Source organism: Dipodomys ordii, unplaced genomic scaffold (assembly GCF_000151885.1).
Source record: "Dipodomys ordii isolate 6190 unplaced genomic scaffold, Dord_2.0 Scaffold22, whole genome shotgun sequence".
Classification (NCBI taxonomy): Eukaryota; Metazoa; Chordata; class Mammalia; order Rodentia; family Heteromyidae; genus Dipodomys; species Dipodomys ordii.
Genome location: NW_012267238.1, coordinates 15,340,131 through 15,362,498, shown reverse-complemented (window position 1 = coordinate 15,362,498; position 22,368 = coordinate 15,340,131). Strand labels below are relative to the sequence as shown.

Below are 22,368 nucleotides of genomic sequence, written 5' to 3'. Positions count from 1 at the left end.
ACACACACAAAACCATGGCATTTTACTGTCTTCTCTGTAAAAATGAAAATTCCAGAATAAATACGAAGTCATTTAAATTTACTGTCAGAGAAATATACGCCAATAAATTTTAACATGGGTCATGTGATGACAGTTTCATGTGTTAAATATTTCTAATGCCTTAAAAAATCTTAAGTTGAAATATTAACTATATTTTAAATGGAAAAATTCAATAGAAACTCAATGCTATAACAAATCCATCACATTACAATCACCCTACCTCAGTGATAGAAAGCAATGAAAAAAAATCTGTTATTCAATATACTGTATGGTATATTATAATATAATATATATTATATATTATAATATACAATATATTATAACATATATTATATATTGGTATATTATATATAATATATTATAATAAAATAACATAATAGTTATAATATTATATTATATATGTTATATATTATATATACCATACTATATAATATATTTTATGTGTTATATAATATTATATATTATATATATTAATATATATATTATATATGCCAAGGGCCGGTGGTCAAACCTGTAATTCTAGCTACTCAGGAGGCTGAGATTTGAGAATCGCGGTTCAAAGCCAGCCTGGGCAGGAAGTCTGTGAGACTCTTATCTCCAATTAACCACCAGGAAACCGGAAGTGGACTGTGGCTCAATGGTAGAGCGCTCACCTTGGGCTGAAAAGCTCAGGGCCAGCACCCAGGTCCAGAGTTCAAGCCTCATGACCAAAAAAAAAAAGAAAGCTAGAAATATGAAAAGTAACAAAAGTAATATCTGTCCTCTAGTAGAGCTGAGAAAAAAATTAAGAAAATCAACAGAAATAATAATAATAAATGTATATACCACATGGTAACAGAACTCAGAAACAGAACCAAGTAATTAGAGGACTGAGGAAGTTTATGATATGAACCTTTTATTTAAAAAAAAAAATCAGCCAGCTGTCACTAGTAGTCTTACCTATAATCCTAGCTACTTCAGTGGCTGAGACTCAGAGGATCAAGATACAAAGCCATCTAGGGCAGAAAAGTCTTCAAGACTACAATTAACCAGGAAAATACCAGGGTACAGACTTGGCCTGACTCTTGTTCAGCCTATCCTTGTATAGAATATAAATCATACTATGCTCAAAATATGGATATCAATATTAAAGAGTGATTAAGTGTAATGCAATAGACAGTGCTGTGGAAACTTAGTAGAATAAATCTCATATGTGGGTAGAAGTCTTGTACAAAGGGAAGATGAATTGAATTTGGAAAATCAGAACAATCCTCACAGGTCAGAAGAAAGAATATTTTGCTACCATGATAAAATAGGGCACTAAAGGAATGCACATTCGAACAGCGTAATTAGGGAATAAAGAAGTAGGGAGAAGAAAGGACAAAATTGACTAGAAAACAGGAAGATGGAAAAACTGCACACTCCACATCTCTGAATATAACATTTTGCCTAAGACTGTGATTAACAAATCCAATTGCCCCTTGTAAGTTTTTCATGCTCTACCACCTTGTAGCCTCTCCTATTTCAGTAAAACTACAATACACAGGAAAGAAAAAAAAAGAGTAAAAGCTAAGCCTCTTTTTCAAGGAATAAAAATACCTTGTTATAGAAAAAAACACAAGCTGCACTGTGTTAGTGCAGTAAATGTTAAACTAAAAGAAGAAATGGCTGAAGACTTACTCATATAGGAGTTGGGAAAAGACAGGTGAGAATGTCAGGCAGATTTATGTGAATCTTTTTAAATAGATCTTGACAAAAAGGGGGGAAAAATCTATAGTGCCTATAACACACCATTCTTTTCATTCTCCTATATTTCTAAATTTTCTTCCTTTTCAGCAACTTGGCACTTGAACTCTATTCATTCTACATATGTTCTCTCCTGCAGTACCATTTACCATCTGAATATAAAAATTCTTAATATAATCCTGAACTGTCCCCTAAAATCCAAATCATTTCGAATGTCAACTGAATATGTGAACACAGAGTTACATGAGCATCAAAAAAAGCAACAGGCCCAAAGCAGAACTCACTGTATTTCCTAAATATGACTTTTCTTCTGAATTCCCTACCTCAAGTAAAAGGATCACATCCACCCAACAAAAGAAAATATCAACACATGGTTAATTCTTTCCATGACGGGGCCATCTCATCAGTTCCTAGTATTTTCAGGATTTAGAATGTAAGGTCTCCATGGAGGCATATGCTTGTAATCTCTCTCAGAGGCAGAGATAGGAGGATTAGATTTTCACAACAGCCTAGACAAAAAGTTAATGAGACTCCCCCCAACACACACACACACACACACACACACACACACACACACACACACACACACACACACACACACACACACACACACCTCAACTAAAGCTGTCAAGGTGCTATTTGCCTGGATGCCAACTACAGGAGACATACATAGATAAGCTCGTGGTCTAGGCTGACCCTAGATTAAAAAAAAAAAAAAACCACAAGATCCTTGTTCACAAATTAAAAGAAAAGATTAATTAAAGAAAGGGTTAGGGGGTCTGGGAAGGTGGTTCAGTGGTAGACTGCTTGCCTTGCATTCATGAGGCCCTGGGTTCAATTCCTCAGCACTACATAAGCAGAAAAAGCCAGAAGTGGTGCTGTGGCTCAAGTGGTAGAGCACTAGCCTTGAGTTGAAGAGCTGAGGGATAGTGCTCAGGCCCAGAGTTTAGGCCCCATGACTGACAAAAAGAAAGAAAAAAAAAAAAAGAAAGGGTTAGAAAGCATGAATCCCTAAGTTTAAACCCAGGTACCATTTTTTAAAAATTACTTAGGCATAAATCTACAATACATTTAGAGAACTTTTATAGTGAAAACAAATTTTGTTTAATCAAATAAGGTATTTTTTCAAAATGGAGAAACATGCTGCTACCTTCCAATCACTATGACCAAAAAACAAAAAACATGAGATAAATTACTTATTACAAGAAAAAGTTTCTTTTGGCTCAGTTACAGAGGTTTCAGCCTATAATGAATTGGCTCCACTGTTCTGGGGTCTATACAACCATCAGAATAACTAAAATAAAAATAAAATGGTAACAACACCAAAAGCTGGTATGCATTCAGAGAAACAAAGCTCACTAACTCATGGCTAGAAAAAACATGAAATGGTGAATCCATCCTGCCAAACAATTTGGACATTTTTTGGAAAATGAAACAAGCAGCTACCATACAACCAAGAAGTCCTGTATGGGCTAGTTATCTCTGATAAATACAAACCTGTGTTTCTAGCAAAACCTGTGCTTAAATATGTATTCCCAACAATCAAAAATTATGAACAAGTCACATACTCTTCAACAGGTGAATGGCTTAACAAACCATGATATTCTCATAAAAGAAATAAATAGTTCTCAGTAATAAAAAACACAAACCAGTGATACATGAATACATGAATCAATTCTAAACAATTACACTGAGTGAAAAGAAAAAGTCAACCTCAGGGGGGAAAAAACACTGCACAATTCTACCTATATAAAAGTATGATTTTCTAAATTTCTAATGATAAAATGGTAGAAATAAAGAATCTTTCAGTGGTTGGCTGGGATTAAAGGGAGAAGAGAGTAGAAGAATGTGAGTATGGTTACAAAAGAGAAGAACTAGGGGCTCTTATAAGGTAGCAATATTCCTGACTGCATCAATGGTAGTATTTTGTATAAAACTGTACTGCTATTTGGCAAGATGATAAGAGAACACATAGAATAGTTCATAGAATCTCTGTTATTGCTTCTGCCCAGTGAATCTACAATGATCTCAACATAAACAGCATAATTTAGTTTTAAAAAGCAATTTACTCACCAGGTACCACTGGCTTATGCCTACAATCCTAGCTACTTAGTAGGCTGAGATCTAAGGATTGTGTTTCAAAGACAGCCCTAGCAGGAAAGTCTGACACTTTTTTTTCCAATTAAGTACCAAAAAAGCCAGAAGTGGAGCTGTGGCTCAAGTGGTAGAGTGCTAGCCTTGACCAAAAAAAAAAAAAAAAAAACCTCAGAGGGGAGCGGGGAGAGGATGGGAAGGGATGGGAAGGGGAAACAAAGGAGCAAAGGAGGAGGCTACGATGCTTGATAAGAAATGTACTAATCTTGCCCATGTAATTGTTAACCCCTCTGTACAGTATTTTCACAATAAAAAAAAAAAACCTCAGAGACAGCACCCAGGCCCTGAGTTCAATACAGATACACACACACACACACACATACACAAGCAATTTATTCACAAAGCCAACAGACATGTGAAATCTTCTCACCTCCATTACAACCAGAAACCAGTAAAATGAAACTACCACATGCAACAGAATGAAGCAAAGGAAACAAACAAGTACTATACTGTGGTGGTAGGAAATGGGCACAAGTACATTTCTGCACTTTGCTGTGACTATAAATCTATACAGTTACTCTGGAAAATTGTTGGACAGTAACTAATAAAACCCAATGTAAACCTATTCTGTGACCTAGGAATTACAGTTCTGACTACATGCCCCCAAAAACAAAGAGTACTCATTCCCGTCAAGATAGAGTTACAAAAACATCCATAATCACAAATAGCAGAGTCACTTCGATGTCCATTAATAGTAAAAGTATATTGATTTTGCATATTTATAGTATTAGTAAACAACCTGTATTGTCCATTGTGAAAATAGGACACCTGACACAAAACAACAAAAACCCAGCACCTCAACATCACTGTGCTCTAATCTAGAGCTCACAACCTGGCCAAGCACTGGGTTCAGAGCATGGTAACCATTTGCTATGTACAGGCTGTTACAATGTGAAAAAGATGGAGCAGTACATATAAACAACCAAAAAGCTCTTATCTTTGTCTGTGAAATCACCATAGGATACATTCAGAAACATCACTTTCTATAGCAAAGACTTTGTCTCTGACCAAATGATTCCATATGAATTTTGCATAAAAATCTAGCTAAAAAAAGTATGTCATACCACTATGACTAAATACATATATATATATATACATTCATATTTTATCCTTGTTTTAGGAGGCTTTAATGAACTAGGAAAATAAATCAAAATATACACAGTAAGAACACAGACTAAAAAACAGTAATTTATACTGAACATATAAAACAAAGATTAGGATGTTATGTGTTGGTTATCACAGACTTGCTTCATAAAAAATTATTTTAATGTTCTTTTTGAATTTTGATATATTCGAGCTTTTCTACAATAAAAAGTATCATTTATAATACTAGGAGAAGGAATATATATGAGAGAATATGAAATTATTATTAAATAATTTTGGATAAAAAGAAACAACCAGTATGATAAAATTTAAAATAATTAAGATTTTGTTTTTAATCTTAACCACAACTCTATGAAATATCATTTAGTTGTTTCAATTTATTCATTTCTCAAGTGAAGACAATGATACATTAAAGAAATGTGATTCAAGGTATTAGTTTTCCTATTTCTGTTTATGACTTTTTAAAATAAATGAGCCTGAAAGAATTATATATCTGTGATAAAGAAAAAATTAACTTTGACCAGTGTCATACCGCGAACAAAAATTAATCTCAGATGGCATAGACCTAAATTTTAAAACTATAAAACACTTATGTATCTACATAAATAAACATAACACCTATTTTCATGAATGATCCAAGTAGTCAAGATGTATTGTATACATTAGCTAATTTCTTTTTTTTTTTCTTATTTTGTCAGTCATGGGGCTTGAACTCTGGGCTTGGGCTCTGTCCCTCAGCTCTTCAGCTCAAGGCAAGTGCTCTACCACTTGAGCTATAGCACCACTTCCAGTTTTCTAGTGGTTTATGGGAGATAGGAGTCTCAAGGACTTTCCTGCCCAGGCTGGCTTTGAATCACGATCCTCAGATCTCAGCCTCCTGAGTAGCTAGTATTACAGGTATGAGCCACCGGCGCACGGCTCATTAACTGATTTCTTGAATGGTAACTATTTTGTATAACTAGCTAAAAAAAATGTAAATATGTTTTTTAAAAAGGAAAACAAAGGCAGTATTCAGCATAATTCCCAATTTATAAAAACCCTCTCCTTTTTTCTTTTCCTTTTTTCTACTTCTTTTTTTTCATTTCTTTTTTTTCCTTGAGAGATAGGTCTTAAGGGATACCTCAAGGTATCCCCTCCAGCCTCTCATAAAGTGGTATACCTGAGGTACATGCCACCACAGGAGTTACAATTCAGCAATGATACTCATTAGACACTCTGTTGGCAATGAACAATACAACTCAGGCAGGGAGAAGCTAGAGAAGGGTAAAACCTGGGAGAAAATACGGAGTGGTTGACACTGTTCAAAAAAAGAAATGTATCATTACCTGACTTGCATAACTATAACACCTCAGTACATCACCTTTACAATTAAAAATGTTTTTAATTCTCTTCACAAAAATATCACTGTAAAACATCAATCAGGAATGTGAGCATTTCACCTCATTCATTTATTCTTTTGCTATTCCTTTGTCTGTTTCCCTGTAAGATTAACGCTATACATTTTCCAGGAAAATGGATTATTAGTAATATGATTTCTATCTTTGGCCAAGGACTAAACCGAAGGTAACTAGCCCTCAAAGGGATTAACTATGAATGACAAACTATAAATGAATAGTCACTTTTAGCCCTATATTTTGAACATTAAACTCTTAAAAGATTCCATTTCTAGAAAATCTGAAAAATACATTTCTCTGAAAAAGGATACTTCAGAATAAAAGTACATTTGATGTTGTATCTATTTCCTCTTTCTAGTTATAGCTAATAAATAATTATTTATTTAAAGAAGGGTTTCTCAACCTCAACAGTATAGACATATGGGGAGAAATAATTTGCTGCTGTGAGGGCATATCTTTTGTATTATAGAATGTTAAGCAGTATCACTGGTTTCTCCTTTCTAAATGCCAGTATCATCCCCATCTGTAGCAACAAAAAATATCTCCAGATACTGCCAAACGTCCCATATGAGACATTCTTGAATGAAAATAACCACTTTAAAGACAGCAACATCAATTTATATCTCTGCTATAAGTTGGATCCTAAATGTTTCCAATGGCTTATGTGTCCACAGGCTTGGTCCCCAGCCTGTGGCTCCATGTGAGATGTAGTAGAAAGCCTAAGAGGGGAAACCTAGTAGAAGGTCTTAGATGGCCAAAAGGTGTGCCCTTAAAGGGGACAGTGGGATGCAGCCCTTCCTGTCTCTGCCAAAGATGCAGTTCCCTATGGCGCAAACTCCCAGCACAGAGGCTGAAAAGCAACAAGAACAAGTAACCATGGATTGCTATCCCCACAACTATGAACCAAAGTAAGAACTTTCTTAAAAAAAAAATTGATTCAACAGAAGATTGGTGCCAAGAAGTAAGGTTGTTGTGATGACTATACCTGAGATGATATAGAGAAACCTATTAGTTTGTAAGACTTCAGAAAAATTTGCAAATTCAGGTTAGGAAAAAACTAATGCTTTCAGCTAAGCTTAAGAGGCAAGTCTAGCAGGACTCAAAAGCTAGAATACTAACAGAAATGTTGTCAAGAATGGCTGTAAAGATAAATTTCAGGTAAGAATGAGGATTCTTCTAGAAATTAGAAAATAAAGTCATTCTTATTATACCATGGGGAAAAAAACCTGATTACTTACGTCCATTCCCTGACACTTTGTGAGAAGCTGAGTTTAAAAGTGATAGACCATATACTGTACTATAAAGTGACTTGTTGAATTGAACCCCTATGTGCAACTACCTATAGATTTTTTGAAAGGATTAAATTAAAAATGATAGTCTAGTTCATCAGAAGAAAGAAATTTCAGGACAGCACATAATTCAGGCAGCCATAAGTACTGTTTGGCTGTATTTAGCTAGAATTACTATAAGAATCGGGAGCAAAAACCAAGCGGAAGGGCTTAAAGGTTAGCAACTTGGTGAGAAAAGAAGCTTTAAGGAGGATGCAGTGACTAAAGACATTAGTGACATTCAAAACCAGCCAAGAACTAGCTGGGCAATAGTGATTCATGCCTATAAACCTAACTACTCAGTCAATATATCTGAGGATTGTGGTTGGAAGCCAGCCTGGGCAAAACAGTCTATTAGGCTCTTATCTCCAATCTATCAAAAAGCCAGAAGTAGAACTGAGGTTCAAGTGGTACACTACCAAGCACTGAGTGGAAAAAGCAAAGACACAGCTTCCAGGCCCTAAGTTCCAAAAAGGGGGTAGAAGGAGGAAGAGCCAAGTACTATGCACATGCCTTAAGGGCATCTCGGGTACCAGGGAAGCACCATCTTCAGAACCAAAAGTTATAAAAGGCAAATTTGTTCCAAGGACTTTCCTTTGAAAAGACTCATTCTTGGGTATCCTGCTTGACCATGACCACCTGTACTGAGCTGACAAGGTATACAGAGGCAATGGTGGTTCAAGCACAAGTGGGCTTATGTATAGCTCCAGCTAGAAGCAGATTTTGGTAATGTCCACATGTTGCTGGTTTCACAAGCATATAGAATGCAAGCACTCTGGAGTCATGGAGGTTTCCACTAAGATTTCAGAAAAAACCCTAGGATACTGGGTAGTATGTGACAGAATGAAAAGTCCCTGACGAGTGAAATAGTGAAAATTAAGCCAAAGCTGCAATGGATACACCAGGAAGGCAGAGGTACCAGGAACATGGAATGCCTGATGAGGAAAAAACTGCAAGTAATATGCAATGCCATCTTAAGAGAGTAGCCATGTAGTCCTCTGGCAACAAGACTATAAGAATATGACTGCTTAAGCCCTTCACAGCCCATACTCTGCCACAGTGTGCCCTGGATGCCAGACATGGAGATAGAAATTTATGACTGCCCTGTTAGGTTCAGTCTTGCTTTCATCCAATCCCTACTGTCTATGCCTATATTCCTCCATCTAGAAAGAGAATATTACCTGTGTCATCATATGTGCCAACTTTTCAAAATTTAAAAAAAAAATAGGGGCTCACAACTAAGTTTCAATGGAAACCTTGGACTTAGACTTTTCAACAATAATGGGATAATTAAGACACTGGGATTGAATGAATTTTGCAGTGTGAGATGGTCATATGCCTTTCCACACCAATTTGTGTTTCAAAGTCCCATGTGTTGACGGTTTGGTCCCTAGCTGATGTCCATATTGGGAGATAGTAGAGCTTTAACAGGTGGGGCCTAGTAGCAGGTCATTTGGGTCATGACCTCCAAGAAGATATTAGAATACCCACTCCTTCCCTTTCTTTGTCTTTCACTTCCTGACCACCCTGAGATGAGCCGTTTGCTCTACCACATTCTCTCTACAAAGATATATTGTCTCGCACTGTCCTAAAAACAATTGAGAAGCTCATTTCAGCCAATAAACCAAAGAAATTTCAAAAACTGTGTGGGCCACCAAAAAATCTTTTTAAGCTGCTTGTTTTTAAGTTGATTTTTCTTAGAGTGAAGCAAAAGTAACACACTCTTTTAAAACGTCTTATTACCTAGATTTTTTTTTTTTGGGGGGGGGGAAGGGGGGGGTTGGTCATGGGGCCTGAACTCTGGGCCTGGGGACTGTCCCTGAGCTCTTCAGCTCAAGGCTAGCGCTCTACCCCTTGACCCTCAGCACCATTTCCAGCTTTTTCTGCTTATGTGGTGCTGAGGAATGGAACCCAGAGCCTCATGCATGCAAGGCAAGCACTCTACCACAGAGCCACCTTCCCAGCCCCTACCTAGGTTTTTGGGTTTTTTTTTTAACTTCAGAGCCCATGCTTGCTCAGTTTGTTTTTTCACAGCTGGCACTCTACCACTTGAGTCAAGCCACCAGCCCAGCTCTTTGATAGTTAACTGAAGATGAGTCTTGCAGATTTCTCTGCCAGGCTGCTTAGAACCAAGATTCTTCAGGTCTCAAACTCCTGAGTAGGAGGTTCACACCTATGAGAACAGCCACTCAGGAGGCTGAGACCCAAAAGATCACAGTTCAAAGCCAATCATAGCAGGAAAATCCGTGAGACTCCATTTCCAAAATAACCATCTCCAAAAGCTAGGGTGGAAGTGTGGTTCAAGTAACAGTTGGAACTGAAATTTTCTACTATAACTTAAAATATAGATTTTATTAAACAGGAATGGTCAATTTCACAAAATCTGTTAATGTAAATATTTATATGCCTATGGTTTCAAGTATAAGAAATGGCTAAATTTAAAAGGAAATAAATTAGTTTTTTAACTGTTTTGGCAGTCTTAGGGTTGTAACTCAGGGCCTTGCACTTGGTAGTGGGGCCTTGCACGTACTTTTAGTAAGCATTGTACAGTTGAGCCAAACTCCCAAGTAATCATATTCTGGCACTGATTTTAAGAAGATGTTAAATAAATTATTTTTCTATAAAGTAACTGCATTTTATTTCTCTCATTCTCCTTCTGCCAAAATTTTTTTTTTTGCCACAAAAGTTAAGCCTAATACATATTCACTTAACATATAGTAATATAATCACTGTGTCATTTCCTTAGGAAAGGCTTCCTAAACTCTCCATGCTAACATACCTAGTAATACCCTGGACATTTTAATGCTATTTATCACACCTGTAATAATGTCTGTGTGCTTTCTTTTAAGCTTATCTTCTCCCTTTAATTATAATTTCTATGTTCTTTGTATTTCTGACTTATTTTAATATTCAATGAATAGAAAAGAGAAGGAATAAAAATGGGGTAGTTACACTCCATAACTCCAAATGAAGCCATGGGCAACTACAGATAGGCAAAAAACAATCTTATGTCTATTTAATCAAGGTTAAAGAATCAAGGTTGATCAGTACAAACCTCTGTCACTGTCAGAGATACACAATCCTTTAAAGAAACTTCTGAAGTGGGCTAACTGCAGTTCAAACTCAAAGATCTAACTGGAACCAGGGAACTAAATAAAGCAACCTAAATGATGAAATGAGTTGAAAGACTTAATGCTAACAAATTGAAGACACTGTAAATTTGGCACTCACAAAAGGAATGTGATCAACTCTGATGACACCTGATCCAGCACTTTTCTCTTTAATACTGCACTTTTTTCCAAACTCATAAATCCTATAAAGTCTGTTTTCTTGAACTTACTGAACATTTTCCAATGATGTTACTAGTTAAAATCTGCCTTCATTTAATTATCAAGTATAGTCCCATATACAATTTGCAATGCCATTTCAAAACTAATTTGGTTCACTCATTAATCAAACTTTTTAATATGTATTAAATATATTCCTAACATCCCAAGATGAGGTACTCATTTCTTATTACTTTAAATGAAAAAACAAAAATCTTAATCTCAAAACTCTAAAGTATATCAATAAATAGAGAAAATTAGCTGAGAGTAGTGATTAATCAGAGGGCAACTTAAATTTTTTTATTTATATAAGGTTGATATGAATTCACATCAGTTTTTAATATTAGTGCTAAATATGAAAACTGTAAAACCTATAAGATAGCTGACTATGAAAGCATCAAACATCTTAAGCATTACTATACATTGCTATATTACCCTGTGGTATTTAGCAATGTAAACATCTATTTCACATTCACTTCATTAAACAATAAAAGTAAACGTAATAAAAACATTATACCAAGATATTTATAACTTTCTTTAAAAAGTTGCATTTTCAATGAGATGTACAAGTCATTATGTGGAAAAACAAACTTTACAACTTTGGTGGGGGGGAGGATAGGGAGGGGTGGGGAATGGGAAGAGATGGGAAGGGGAAACAAAGGAGGAGGCTACAATGTTTGATAAGAAATGTATTCATTATCTTACTCATGTAATTGTAACCCCTCTATACAGTATTTTCACAATAAAAAACAAATAAATTAAATAAATAAATTAAAAGTTGCATTTTAATTCTTTGCTAAACTTTCACTTGAATTAACTCCCTTCCCTATCTATTATAAAGTAATGTAGTAGCATTTTTTAATCATTTCTAAAGCTGGTACAGCTAGATATATGGAATATTAGTACAGTCTAGCCTCTGCATTGCCCTATTTTAATGAAATATATATACTGTTTATGTCCTAACTGAAGCTACAATTTTTATCAAAGTTGTAAGTCACAAAAGTCATTGTATATTTTATTTGTCCTACGTATCTATTGTCCACTTTAAAAATATTCCCCAGAATTCAAGGACTATGTGTTTTTAGTAATATAAATCTTAGACTGAAAAACATAAAATGAGCAAAGCAGAAAATAGTATGAAGGGCTGGGAAGGTGGCTCAGTGGTAGAGCACTTGCCTTGCATGCATGAGGCCCTGGGTTCGATTCCCCAGCACCACATAAGCAAAAAGAAAAAAGCTGGAAGTGGCGCTGTGGCTCAAGTGGTAGAGCATTAGCCTTGAGCTGAAGAGCTGAGGGACAGTGCCCAGGCCCAGAGTTCAGGCCCCACAACCGGACCCCCCCCCCAAAAAAAAAGAAAATAGTATGAAGTATGATCAGATAAGCATACAAAATATAGCATAGGCTCTGTAGGTCACAGGAAACTGCACACTTTTATTGAGCAAGAGGCATAACAAGGATTATCAAGGACTCACTCCCATCTTTAAACTACACAAAGTAGGTATTTTGTAAATAAAGACAATGGAGCTCACAAAATGTTCAGAACATGCTCAAAGCTACAAAGCTAGTTAAGTGGCAGGGTTGAGATTTAATCCCATCTTCATCCAATCTCTTAGCAGTATTTTACAAAGCTCCCACTCAAGACTTCTCTGCCATGCTATTCTTCCATCCAGCACTATTTAGTTCTCAACTTCTTCATTCCTCTGTTTCTATCTTTTCCCCACTACACCAAATATGAGCATTTTCCAGGTTTCCCCAAAGTTTATGAACAATTCCAAGCATATGACACCCTGTCAGCAACCTTTAACTGACTACCATCCACCAAATGAAGTTCAAGCTCTATCTAACATTTCTTGAACAACAATACCTTATTCTACCAGAATGACTGCCATTCAAGCCATTCCTCTCCCATTCTACCATCTATTTCTACCATTCCCAACCCTATTTTTTCTTCTTTCAAAGCCACTAAAATGCCAACTCTTCTATTAAGTTTCCTTCCAAATATTAAGCCTAAACATCAAACCTCACAATCTCCCTGGCATCGTTTATATATTTTATCTGTATCAAAGTAATTTCAAAAGAGAAAACCTCTTTAGTCAAAAATTCATGATGAATGCAATATTCTAAGTAGTAAACAAAAGGTCAATTATTTAAAATAATCTATATTATAATAAAACTAACTAGAAAGTTGGGTATGGAAACTATCTGATGAGCTAGATATAGTACTACGATCCCAGCTATCAGGAAATGGAAGTAGGAGAGTCATAAATTTGAGCCCAGCCTGAACAAGACAATTAGAGAAGAGAGAGAGGGAAAATCACTGTAAGGATTATCCGTGTGGATTTTATTCCCTTATTATCCCATGTAGATCTTGCTCCCAATAAGTTTATGCAAAATGAGTCTTTTTTTTTTTTTGGTGGGTCGTGGGGCTTGAACTCTGGGCTTGGGCGCTGTCCCTGAAATCTTCAGCTCAAGGCAAGCGCTCTACCACTTGAGCCACAGCGCCACTTCCGGTTTTCAAGTGGTTTATTGGAGATAAGAGTCTCACGAACTTTCCTGCGAACTTTCCTGCCCCGGCTGGCTTTGAACAGTGATCCTCAGATCTCAGCCTCCTGAGTAGCTAGGATTACAGGGTAAGCCACCGGCACCCGGCTAAAAAAAAAAAAAAATGAGTCATTTTTGAAGAAGATAAATTTGCCCAAGTAGAAGACCAATCCTTTTATTTCATGAGAAATATCTAGTGATGATGCAAAAGGAAATGATTGCAGGGAAAAATACTAATGATCTGAAGGCCTCTTATACTTTTTTTTAGTTAAACAAATACCTGTCTTAATAAGAATCTCCTAGCCCAAAAACTTGAACATTTATAACCTGTATCACAATATTTATTAATTTGAGAATTAAAAACTCCTTAGCTCACCTGTTATTTCTAACAAAGCAAATAAAGGTAAACCAGACAGCACTACCTCAACTCACAAAAAGCTAATACAGAAAAGGGTGACAGAGAAAGTGCTTACTCCAACAGTAAGCTCTCAACTTTCAACTATAGTGATACATTGGCAGTTGTACTTTGTTCTCCACAGAGATCAAAGACTAGTAAGGAAGAAGTCCCATCTAAAAACAAGTTCAACAAAGTCAAATTGACACAGCAATAAAAGGAAAAACTCATCCTTAGTTTCCTTTAAAAGAAAAAAAAATGACTTTTTTCCATCTCCAAAAACAAGTAAAACAAAGCAGGTAAAAATCATTTACTTATTGACTTGAAGGGATAAATCAACACTTTTACTCCTATCCCATAATAGGCCTCAAGCAATAGCAAAGATGGATTATGAACAGATATACAATTATTTAAATATCTCTAGAAATGAGGTAGTAAATACAAACAGATATTTTCAGTAGTTTGCATAATTCACTGATTTTAAGGTTTCTTGTTTTGGTTTTAGGAAAAAAACAAAAGCAAATGCCTAACAGCAAAAACTAACATTGCTAGTTTTGTTTATCTCTTTAACCAGCTAAACCACTGAGCTAAGAAACTTCAGTCCATATCACTGAGCTGATTTCTTCAGTTAGTGACTTTTCAAGCATTTCACAACTAACTAGAGACTATCTATAAATTATTTTTTATTCCTATAGTTGGAATTGTTTCTTAAATATTTAAGATCTACAGATAAGCTGATCCTTTATAATCTAACAGACTTGTTAAGAGTGTAACTACAATCTGGGCACTGGTGGCTCACACCTGTAATCCTAGTTACTCATGAGAGTGAGATCTGAGAAGTCAGCCTGAGCAGAAAGGTCCCCCATGAGACTCTTACCACCAATTAACCACTCAAAAACCATAAGTGGGGCCGTGGTTCAAAGTGGTAGAGCGCTAACCTTGAGCAGAAAGAGCTCAAAGACAGCACCCAGGCCCTGAATTAAGGCCCCACAACCAACCAAAAAAAAAAAAAGGAATGTAACTATAGATTTGTTAGATTATATCATTCAAATAGAGTAAAAATTGAGTGAACATTTGCAAACTCTGCAGAAGGATGTACACATCTAAAGGTGAATGAAAACAAAAGTTTTAAACTGTTTTAAGCTACGTCCAGTGGCTCCCACATGTAATCCTAACTATTCAGGAGGCTGAGATCTGAAGATCAAGGCTCCACCCAAACTCAAGCAGGAAAGTCTATAAGACTACTATCTCAATTAATCAGCAAAAACCCAGAGAGCAACATGGCTGAAGTGGTAGAGTACTAGCCTAAAGTTAAAAGACACTCTAGGCCCTGAGTTCAAGCCCTAACACCAGCACCAAAAAAGAAAACAAAAGCTTTTGAATAATCCCTTTCCCAAAGTACAAAAGATTCGCTATTTCTGGAATCAGATAAGGGTGAATGGTAGTACCCTACTTGTAAAGAAAGCCACCTAGCAAACAACCACTTGAATAAGGTTAGTCAAGTTTTCCTTCTTTGGGAAGATACCTTACAGACTTGAAGAACATGGAAATTCATACTCCCAAATATGGAATTATGCAATCTAAATCTGCCTCAAAACGAAGAGTGCTAAACTTTTAGTGGCTGTCTAGGGTTTTAGTCATGTAATAAGTTCTTTTCATGATCATTTGTGTAAATAGGCAATGACTAACATATAAGAAATGAAATACAACTTCGTAAAATGGGGGCTGGGAAGGTGGATCAGTGGTAGAGTGCTTGCCTTGCATGCATGAGCCCTGAATTCAATTCCTCAGCACCACATAAGCAGAAAAAGCCAGAAGTGGTGCTGTGGCTCAAGTGGTAAAGCGCTTGCCTTGAGCTGAAGAGCTGAGGGACTGCATCCAGGCCCAGAGTTCAGGCCCCATGACAGACACAAAAAAAAAAAAACTTCCTAAAACGCATGTTGGTGCGTGTATAAGTTGTTAGCAAATATTACAAAATTGGTAGGAATTTATTTAGGAGAAGATCACAAAGGAGCAATAGCTATCTGATCATATAAAATAATACTTATCAAAATGAACTCCAGGAAATGGAGGAAACAAGGATTTTTTGGTTGTTGTTTTTGTTTTCCTTTTGTTTGTTCATTTATCTGTCCTTGGGAGGGTAAGGGGGACACAAAAAGGGTGGGACAAAGGGTGAACAAATGCAGCAGTGGTATTCATTAGGCACTTTATTGAAAATGAACTATACAACTTGCAGGTGGGGACAGGAGAGAAAAACTGGGAGAACAAGGGAAGGGGTGGCATTGTTCAAAAAGAAATGTACTCTATCTGACTTATGTAACTGTAACCCCTTTGTACATCACCTTTAAAATAACAATAAAGAAATTTGAAATTTAAAAAAAAATACAAGAGAGCCAGGTGCCAGTAGCTTATGCTTGTAATCCTAGCTACTTAAGGGCTGTTATCTGAAGATCATGGTTCAAAGTTAGCCTAAGCAGTAAAGTCCATGAGATTCTTATCTCTGATAAACTACCAAAAAGCTGAAGTGGTAGAGCACTAGCCTCAAGCAAAAGAAGCTCAGGGACAGCACCCAAATGCTGAGTTTAAGCCCAAGGACTAGTAAATCAAAAAACAAAAACAAAAAAGATACAAGAAGTAAATTGTTGAGTGAGGATCAATTATTTTTTTACAAATTACAAAAAAACAAGGATTCACTAGTGAAATGCATATCTACATTCATAAATGTTTTGAGCAAAAGATAAATACAAAGAAAAATCATAGATACTAGGAAAAAAGAAGCCTGAGTACAAATGTACAGAATGAAAGTAATTATAATTGTAGTAAGTCAATTTAGTACAATGTATATGACAATAATTTTCCAATCAAAAGCAGATCATGTATCTTTATGTAATGATATATAAAATGAGACCCATTTTGCAAGTTCCAGAAAATACTAATGATTAAAATCTTTCCCATCTTCATTCAGATAGCCTCCACTTCTATCAATGATGGCAACTGCATCAATCAGACTTGAAATTATAGAAAACAGGTCTTTCTGTCCCATATCCTTAGGCTGTAAATCCTGTTCATTCTTCCTGCAGAATGCTTCTATTTTGGGTCCGGTCGTGGGCCTGAACTCTGAGCCTGGGCGCTGCCCCTCAGCTCTTCAGCTCAAGGCTAGCTCTCTCTCACTTGAGCCACAGTGCCACTTCCAGCTTTTTTTTTTTTTTTTTTGCTTATGGGTGCTGAGGAATCCAACCCAGGGCCTCAAGCTTGCAAGGCAAGTGCTTTACCACTGAGCCACCTTCCCAGCCCCTGCAGAATTCTTCTAAAACTGCCCTTTCATCTTCTCTTGCAGGCCTGCATAATGTCTTTCCTCTCTCCTGTACTATGATTGAGTTCTTTTATTCATACCTGTACATATTCACTAAGGCACTTACTGAAGTACTGTGCAAGTTCTGAATACCAAGCATTCATCCTAATAGGAGATAAGACCCAGATCACAATTAATGCAATGTTTCAACAGCAACACTACTTTATTAGATAAGGCCTTATTATATGTCAGTAAGTTCCTATCCCATTTCAAGCCTCATGACAGCCCTTAAACATAAGCATTTTTATTTTCCACAAGGCAAAAAGGCAAAGGCATAAAGAGATTGATTTCTCCTGTCTCATACTGCTAATAAGTTCCAAAAGGAATTGATAGGAATCAATTACTTCTACTGCATGAACTTCTACACCATCTTTCCAATCTAGCCTGTCCACATTTACCAGATTCATCATTTTAAAGCACCATTTTCACTCAATCCATTGCCTCAAAAGATCCTTCAAGCCATGCACCGGTGGCTCATGCCTGTAATCCTAGCTACTCAGGAGGCTGAGATCTGAGAATAGCAGTTTGAAGCCAGCCCATGCCAGAAAGTCTGTGAAACTGTAATCACCAATTAACCACCAAAAAACGGAAAGTGTCACTGTGGCTCATGTGGAAGAGTGCTCACCTTGAGCTGAAGAGCTCAGGAACAGCACCCAGGCCCAGAGTTCAAGCCCCATGACCAAAAAAAAAAAAAAATCCTTCAACAGTTCATTTAGCCTAACTTTCAGTCCAATTTTTGAATCAAAAATCATGAACTGAATCGTATTTTTTTTCCTTACAAGCACTAAGTTATTTAAAACACGTAATTCTCTTATCTTCCATTTTCTTAGCTATAAAATGGGAATAAGAAGATTGAGTTGTATAAAGATTAAACAAAACAAAACATGTAAAAGATTAAATATGTAATAGCTTAATAAATAGTTTTATTGTTCTGAACTTGATTCACAAGCTTTCTTTTTTTTTGGGGGGGGGGTCCAGTTGTGGGTCCTGAACTCTGGGCCTGGGCGCTGTCCCTCAGCCCTTCAGCTCAAGGCTAGCACTCTACCACTTGAGCCACAGCGCCACTTCCAGCTTTTTTTTCTTTTTTGCTTATGTGGTGCTGAGGAATCAAACCCAGGGCCTCATGCATGCAAGGCAAGCAATCTACCACTGAGCCACCTTCCCAGCCCGATTCACAAGCTTTCTGTTTTACATAATGTATATATGATTCCCCTATGAAACCATTGAGATTTTGGTCTCAATTCACATTCTTATTCTTGTTCTCCACTAAGAATAAGCACTTACCCAGGCTCTAGTGGCTCATGCCTATAATCCAAGCAACTCAGAAGACTGAGATCTGAGGATCTCAAAGCCAGCCCAGGCAAAAAAAATCTGTGAGACTCTGCAGGGGCGGAGGGGGGGGGGGGGAGAGAGAGAGAATGGGAAAGGATGGGAAGGGGAAACAAAGGAGGAGGCAACAATGCTTGATAAGAAATGTACTCATTACCTTGCCCATGTAATTGTAACCCCTCTATGTGGTATTTTCACAATTAAAAAAAAAATTCTGTGAGACTCTTATCTCCAATTAACCACCAGAAAATGGTAAGTGTGCTCAGGGACAGCACTCAGGCCCCAAGTTCAAGCCCCACAACCAGCACTCTAGGCACTCTAGCCTATCTGCTGTAAGAGTCAATGTGGTTCCAATCTTATCTTCAAAGCTCAAGTCAAACTACACTTCCTCCAAGAAACAATGAATTTCACTCCTAGGTGTCACTGACCAATGGGAAAGAAATATTCATATTCTGGACAAGAAAATATGTTGTAATCATCAATGCATTATTTCATTTTTACAGACAAAGGTAGAGTAGTATGTGTGAAGTTAAACAGCTCTATAGTTGGTTAGAGCTGAGCTATGAATACACCTGATTCTTAAAGTCCAACTTCTTATCACATTACCATGTATCTTGGAACATAGGCATGTACATTTAGTGGATAACTATGCAACACTTATATAGGGCACAGGGTTACTATATGCTCTAACTCCATCAACAAATAACTATACACTGAAACTAATCTGTCATGAAACAACGCTTATCTTTAGGGTCTGCAATGCGCTCTAACATTTTCAAGTCTCCCCCATTTTACTTCAATAAGATAAAAAGTTAGTCTGTTCCCACTATTTTTGTTTTATACTCATGATAAGGTGCAAACCAAAGCTTAAAATATACAGCTGTAAAAGATACAAGACCAATGAGATAGAAAATTTATTCTCAAGAAGTATTTAATCAAGCCAGGCAACAGTGACATACATGATCTCTAATCCTAGTTACTCAGGAGACTAATATTTGAAGATTGAGATTCAAAACCAGCCCAAGCAGAAAAGTGCTGAAGACTCTTATTTTCAGTTAACCAGCAAAAAGCCAGAAGTGGAGATGTGGCTCAGCCTCGAACAGAAAAAGTTAAAGGAGGGGCTGGGAAGCTGGCTCAGTGGTAGAGTGCTTGCCTTGCATGCATGAGGCCCTGGGTTTGATTCCTCAGCACCACATAAGCAAAAAGAAAAAAGCCGGAAGTGGCGCTGTGGCTCAAGTGGTAGAGTGCTAGCCTTGAGCTGAAGAGCTGAGGGACAGTGCCCAGGCCCAGAGTTCAGGCCCCACAACCGGACCCAAAAAAAAAAAAAGAAGAAAAAGAAAAAGTTAAAGGACACTGCACGGGCCCTGAATTCCAGCCCCAGTACCAAGACAAAAAGAAAGAGAGAGACAGAGACAGAGAGGATGAAAGAGAAGACAAGAAAAAGAAAAGAGGGAGGGAGGGAGAGGAAGAAATTTGAATGTAAAGCAATCCTTTTCCTAGCCTCCATTTAGCCTATCTTTTTGGAAAAAAGAGAAAAGTATGCACCTGTTATTCAAATGAGCTTCCCTATCAAAGCATATAATCAATAAACTGTCTAGACTATAAATATAATAAATATCAAACAACGGACAAACATTTGAATAAATGAATGTGCTACAAATTTTTGGAGGGAGAAATTGCATAGCATAAATTAGTCTCCCACCTAGTTCATAATCCTATGAGGTCAGGAACCTTTTTTTTTATAATGCTATGATTGAACCCAGGGCCTTGAACATGGTAGGGAAGCACTTCCCCCCTAAGCTACAGTCTAAGCCCAAGAACAATCTTTCTGTGTAGCTGAATACATCAAGAGTTCAATATTCAATAATATGTATAGATGTTCTTTCAAAAATAATAATAATATATAGGGCTTGGAATGTGGCTTAATGGTATAGTGCTTGCCTAGCATGCATGAAGCCCTTGGTTTGTTTCCTTGGTACCACATACACAGATAAAGCCAGAAGTGGTGTTGTGTCTCAAGTGGTAGAGTGCTAGCCTCAAGCAAAAGGAGCTCTCAGGGACAGTGCCCAGGCCCTGAGTTCAAGCCCCAGGACTGGCAAAATAATAATATATGGCCAAGCACTGGTGGTTCATACCTGTAATCCTAGCTACTCAGGAGGCTGAGATCTGAGGATCATGTTTCAAAACCAACCTAGACAGGAAAGTCTGTGAGACTTATCTCCAATAAGCTACTGTGGCTCAAGTGGTAAAGTGCTAGCCTTGAGCACAAAGAGGCTCAGGGAGAGTGCTCAGACCCTGAGTTCAAGCCCCAGGACCAACCAATATAACTGGAACTGGAGCTTACAGAGACTATACAAGGCCCTTTAGTTCAGTCACCAGCACTAGGGGGAAAAAAACTCTAAATCATGAACTGGCCATAACTCATGTGGAAAAGCAGACAGAGATAAGCATAAATCTTTGCCATTAAAAGCCAACGAGGACATTTGCACTTCAAATAATAAGCTTATTGTATTCCCTTGCCTTTCCTCTAGATCCTTACAACTGATTGTGGCCCCAGAAGCAGCATTACTTGGGAGTTTGTTAGAAATGAGGACTTAGTCCCACCCAGACCTGACTCAAAAATCCCACTGAACCTGATCCCTAGGGAATTGCCAACACACAAGAAGTTAAGACTCACCAGTCTAGACCATAAAAATGAAGCCTGGCTCCTGCAACCTCAGAGAAAGTTACCATCTTCTGAGCTATCCAAACTATCCAAACTTTTTAAGTACACTACAACTACAGCACAACACATTTTCAAGCTATTCAGATATAAACCCCAATTGTAAATCCAAATATTACTTGAATGAAAAAGTATTTGACCAGTCACTAAATATTAAATGGAACATTTAGGAAATATATAAAAATTGCAACCTCCTCCTTCTTTAGAACAGACTCTATAAGAAAGAAAATGAGACAAGGAACCTCAGTGCCCAGTAAATAAATCTTTAATACCAAGGAGAAGGTATACTAAAGATGTTCATGGGAACATTAAGAATAGACATTTTTTAATACTCCTCAGTCAGTATTAGACGTATGTATTTCCATAGAGTCTCTATAAACTGCCATACATGTGAAGCTTACAATAAAACGAAAAATAAAAGGTGACAGGGCTGGGAAGGTGACTGAGTGGTAGAGTGCTTTCCTTGCATGCATGAGGCCCTGGGTTCAATTTCTCAGCATCACATCGAAAAAAGCAGGAAATGGCATTGTGGTTCAAGTGGTAGAGCGCTCGCCTTGAGCTGAAAAGCTGAGGGCCAGTGCCCAGGCCCTGAGTTGAAGCCCCACGATCAACAAATAAATAAATAAAAGGTGACAGAAGTCACATCTCCACAACACTTGAGTGACTTAAAGACAGAAAACACTCAATCTCAAGTCACAAACCGCCTGTAAACTGGTATTTAAAAATGAAAAATAAAATAAACTTGCAAAACCCTGAAGGTCGCAATCCCATCATCCAAACAGGATCTGTGGTTAACAGGCACTGAGGGTCAATTATGCCCTTTTCTCCCCTTGGAGAAGGGGAGGCGCACAGTAAAGTGGGGAAGGAGGCCAGAAAAGACGGTGGCCACCCAGATCTGCAGACCTGCGCGAGGTGGGAGAGTCCGGGCGTCTCAAGTTGGGAGCCCGGCCTCTTTGCAGC

At 37.3% G+C, this 22,368-nt stretch overlaps 1 protein-coding gene across 1 annotated transcript in view; it reads right to left on the bottom strand.

Moving 5' to 3' along the window:
* The window catches only part of Tmem135 (transmembrane protein 135), a 229,500-nt gene that overhangs the window by 206,483 nt on the left and 649 nt on the right, over nucleotides 1-22,368 (bottom strand). The gene's annotated exons all lie outside the window — the stretch shown is intronic.